This window comes from Tyto alba, unplaced genomic scaffold, assembly GCF_018691265.1.
Source record: "Tyto alba isolate M040663 unplaced genomic scaffold, T.alba_DEE_v4.0 Super-Scaffold_9, whole genome shotgun sequence".
NCBI lineage: Eukaryota > Metazoa > Chordata > Aves > Strigiformes > Tytonidae > Tyto > Tyto alba.
Window position 1 is genome coordinate 42,733,108 of NW_024881330.1, and position 5,042 is coordinate 42,738,149.

At 36.9% G+C, this 5,042-nt stretch overlaps 1 long non-coding RNA gene across 1 annotated transcript; it reads left to right on the top strand.

Moving 5' to 3' along the window:
• The first annotated feature begins 635 nt into the window (after positions 1-635).
• On the top strand, positions 636-4,484 carry LOC116961943. The gene is made up of 3 exons (XR_004407260.1): positions 636-1,141; positions 2,938-3,135; positions 3,619-4,484. It is a non-coding gene; the product is annotated as an uncharacterized LOC116961943 (long non-coding RNA).
• The last annotated feature ends 558 nt before the right edge of the window (positions 4,485-5,042 follow it).

Below are 5,042 nucleotides of genomic sequence, written 5' to 3' on the forward strand. Positions count from 1 at the left end.
ATGAGTTCTGGGGCCAAGCTGTTATCAGTTTACCTTGACATTTAACCCCATGTGCCTCAGTTTGTCTATATGAAATTCTGTGCAATGACCTTGCCAACATCCCTATTTCATAGACACATTGTGAAGCATAACCTAAAGAAACTTCATGAAATTCCAGCAGCACAAGTGGCTGTGAGGGACAGATCTTTTGGTTCCTCCTGGAGGACACCAGGAAATCCTTTGCTAAGGCCTGGTGTTATTTCCTTGATGGAGTTCAAAGAATGTTTTTAGAGAGAGTTCATAAATAGAGGACAATAAGGGAAAAAGACAAGGCTTAGACATATTATACATCTTTGCCTCCTATGAACACTTTAAAGTCTTTGATGAAAATGTACATCTTCAAACACTTGCTCTGATCTGCTGCCTGTTGCTGTAGGTGCCCAGGCTCCTGAGGCTCCTAAATTGCTAACAGTACAGCTTTGCTGCCAGGCACGTGTACAACCATTCCAGCTCTGACGACATTAAGCTGCTTAATGTCTTAGCTTTGGTGCAGTGCACAGCTTGTGACTGCTTTGCCCATCTTGCCTGAAGAAACCTGACTGTCCCCTCTTACAGCCCAGCCAGCAAGCTGTCGCTGTCCTCCATTCCTCTGGCTAGTAGTTAGAGAGCTCTCTTACCCACCCACCCCCAGCCCCGCAGAGGTCCAGTTCACTGCCTGATTGAGAGCAAGGATTTAAGACCATATATCTTGGATTTCAATACAGTGAACTAGCTCGACGCTCCTCCTCCTGTCTAGGTTTTGTGTAAGGAAAGGATGATCTGCATACATCTAATTCCACAACAGACTTCAGAGCTACAAATGCCCTGTGGCGAGACACACCTAACTTTAAGCCTGGGTTTAGATACCCATTTCAAGCCTGGGTTTAGATATCCATTTCTTTGACAGACATGGAAATAGTATCAAATACGGACCGTGATCTAAAGGCCCTGCATCTGCCCAGGATTCAGGCGCCAAGATACCTACCTCGAACTGGGTGATGGCCAGAGGAAACGAGCCAACCACCTCCAGTGCTGTATCATTGTGCCTGAATCCCCAGCACGAGTCCAGCTTACTCGGCTGTGTTAACTGTAGGTGAAAGCAAGAAGATCTGAGAAAATACAGGTACTACTGAATTATATTTGACTGTCATATTTGCAGTACTAGATGTAAAAAATGTAGCTGAATGCATGTTCCTGAAATCAACCCAGGGTACCTGCAGTTTTAAACCTGAAGACGGTCACCACTTCTATTATTGTATCCCTTCAGTTTACTTGGTTTTCCCCCTTCTGCATTTGTTCTCCCTCATATACAAACGTTATAAGTAGATATTTCTGCATATAAATGTGTATATCTAAGTATATAAAGATATACATAGACACATACACAAACTCTACTCAGATAGCTTCAGTTACTTTTATATGCTTTGGATTAAATTGTCATTCATCAGTGTCTTGATTGTGTATTCCCAGACCTGTTGTTTCCCTTTCATTTTATTTTGATTTGGAAGTACATTTCTCTAAAGTCCCTCACATGTAGAACCAGTATTTTAACAAAGGTTTGACTTTATATATATCTTGAATTTTGAGCCAATTAGATACATTTTTTTTTTTCTGTGAAGACATACAGCCTGTATTTCTGCATTGCATTTTTGGCATGGTGCCAGTTTCTAATATCAAATAGTACTAAAAAGTGACATTAGATGGATAAAGGTTTTTTGGATATATGCTCAATAAAAATATAGAAAGGCAATGTCCAAGTCCTTCAAAAATAACCAAACTGTATTGGGTGTTATCATCACCAAATTTCCATCTATCAGTTTTTTCCTCTATCTAAATGAAGCCTCAATGTTGTCAACATGTATTTTTCTACACACAGCAATGTTGATAAAAATGATGTATAAACAAAACTGTACTACTTCATTTTAATTAAACTTTCAATAGTAAGATGGTGTATTAATTTTTATTTAATAAAAATATTTTGGTATTTATATTATTCTTTTTCAATGAAGTTGTAATTAAATTACCAAAAGCAATACAAATATTTGTAAGTAGGAGGTCCATGAGTTAAATACATACCACAGACAGAATGGTAAAAAGAATTGCTGTTGTCTAATTGTTATTAGTTCTACCAATAAAAATATAAGAACAGTACTTTAAAGTTTTATTATGTGAGGTACTGAAATTAGACTAAAGTAATAAAATTTTATTTTTTTAAAAAAAGGAAAGCATACATTGGCAAAGCTATAGAATAAGTGACCCACTAATATTTTTTTCTCTCTCTTAAGTCACTTTAGTCAAATCATTTACTTTGTGCTTGACACAGATACAATACAGTACACATAATTTGTAATGGAAAGGAGCTGTTAATTTCCTCTCTTGATCAGTGGGGATCAGGGTGATCCCTGTGGTCATTCTACAGTGAAATACCATCACAAATCCTAGAAAGACCAGAGGAGTTAACTTAGAACACAACATACCACCTACCATTAAAAAACTAAGGAGGTCAGTGATGGAAAGGTCTGGCTGTCAATACAGTTTTATAATGTATCTGCTTTTGCTGCTCCATTACAGCAGAAAGTTGATGCATTTTCAAGCTTTCTCCCTCTTACTACTATTATCCTTTACTTGAGACAAACAAAAAACTCCTTTTCTATCCCATCAACTGATAGTTTTTGACATTTTCCCTTTATAAATTTTGTCAGGGAGTCAAAATATCAGCAAATTCATAAACTGAAAACTCAGAAAATTCATAAACTGAAAATTCATAAACTAAAAATATCTACAATTAACTCTGAACTAACTGAACAGTTACTGGGTTTCATAATATTGAAGTGCTTAAATTTGTACTTTTACTTATTTTAGATTTTGAAAATATATACTCTCTTTCTGCTTTTGCATATTCTATCCATCTCACTTCAGCTCTGCAGTCAACCACCCATGTTCCTCTTTCCTCTTGCCTAATACAACATGAACAGACCCAGGAATGTATTTCTACTCTTTCTGTTTTACTTCCTGGATGAGGAGGACTGCCACACTGCATCAGCAACGCCTGTACCAAGCTTCTAACTCATACTTGCTGTAAAGTGCCTGGGGAATGTGACTGCATCTGGAAAGGAGGTATGCCCAGGTGCTCCACTCCCCTTCAGGATAAAGCTGTTTTATACTGTGCTATTCTGTGAAATGCATTCATGCTCTTATCATCACTATATTAAATATTGAAAAATATCTATTTTCAATTGATTTTCTAATTGAAAAATTACAATTTTTAATTAATTTTTGATGTTATCGTCCCTGAACTTCTTCTTGACAATTTCAAACACTAATTAAGAAAAAAATGCTCAGGTTTTCAGACCATAATGAAGGAAAGTAGTATTCTTATATAGATATGACATTGTCTAAAGGGATGTTAAATTGGAGACATATATTCAGATGAACACCTTGGAACCTTGTGACAGCGATGACATACAGGTTTGTATTATACTGATAAAGAAGATATGCTTTATAACCAATCTTGGCCATGTGTCCACGAGACTGTAAAGGCACATTTATGTAGTTACTCTTTTCTTCTGAAGAGCAGCCACTGACTCCCTCTTTTTGCAGGCACAGCAATCTCTGTCTTCAGAGACACAGAAGACAGCACAAGGCCTTAGAGAATTAAGAAATAACTCAGAAATACAAAACCCATCCAGAGCAACCTCTACTTGGAAACATAATCCTCTGGCTTTCACTGTGAACATGTTAAGAAAAAAGTCAACTTGCAAACAGTTATTTGAATCCTACTAAAATAAACCTGCATTTGTAAAATCACCTCCGATAAGGTCACCAGCCAAGGTGAATCCACAGCAATCTCTCAGGAGCTGTGACAGAACAATAGACCCACCGCACAGAGCAGTGGGCAGGTACATGGGCTCTGCTGCTCTATCTCAGCAGATAAGCAATCCTTGGGACTTCAAATCAATCACAGGGAACAGCTAGCAGAAGAGGGATGTCGGATAGATCTCCTCTCATGCTTTTCTTAGCAGACCACCACAGGGAAATACTCAGATGCTGAAGGATGTCTGTTTACTTAGAAGCAACTGATCTAAAAAGAAGTGACATACTATAATCTAGTCACGCAAACTGTCTCTAAGCAATTAGACTGTCTTATTGGTTTAATGTTATTTTAGGTTTATTTTTGCTTTTGAGAATTAGACTTGCTCCTTGAAAAACATAGTATGTGTTATGCCACATCATACATCCGCTTATGATGATACCAAAGGATATTGTAGTCATGCCACCATTTTTGTAAGCTATATAACCTCAAACTGAACTGAGTCAGTCTTTTGCCTTTTTGAACTACAGAGGAAAAGAAAATGTAATAGGCTTTGTTCAGAACATTTTCTGGATACTAATCCTTAACTTTTATCTCCCGTCAGAAACACTGTAGAGGATACTGGTGAAAAGTAATTTGTGTGGCCCCATTTAAAGGCTAAAAAGCAAATTTTCGTTTAGATATTTCTTTCTTTTTATTGATATTTCTTAAATTACAAGTTTTCAGAGGCTTTTCTCAAAATAAAAATTTAAATTGAGAGATAATTTCTAATGTATCAATAACTAACATCAAACTTCTTTGCAACTGAAATAAAAGCTCCCTATCAAGATGTAACTTAAAATAGCTGCAGAGACAAGAAGATAAGACAGAGGAATACTAATTAATAGCAACATGTTTGTACTCTACAAAAGAAGCTGATTCGAAATAGGCTGGTTTTCATTTGTGAGAACCATTTCTACCAGCTTGTCAAACTAATGTGTTAAACAAGAACCATACCCAAGTCCCCTCCATACATGCATGTACACACACACACACACACAGAGGCATAAAAAGTACAATGGGAGGTATATTCCTGCAAGTTAGAAGTGAAAAGCATTATTCCTGAGACTGATGCAACTTTTAGACACATCATGATTATTTCTTACAGCAGATTCCAGGTAATTTTGTTTAGACTGTTTTCAAGTGAACCTTGTGATGGACTCCTTGCTCTCTG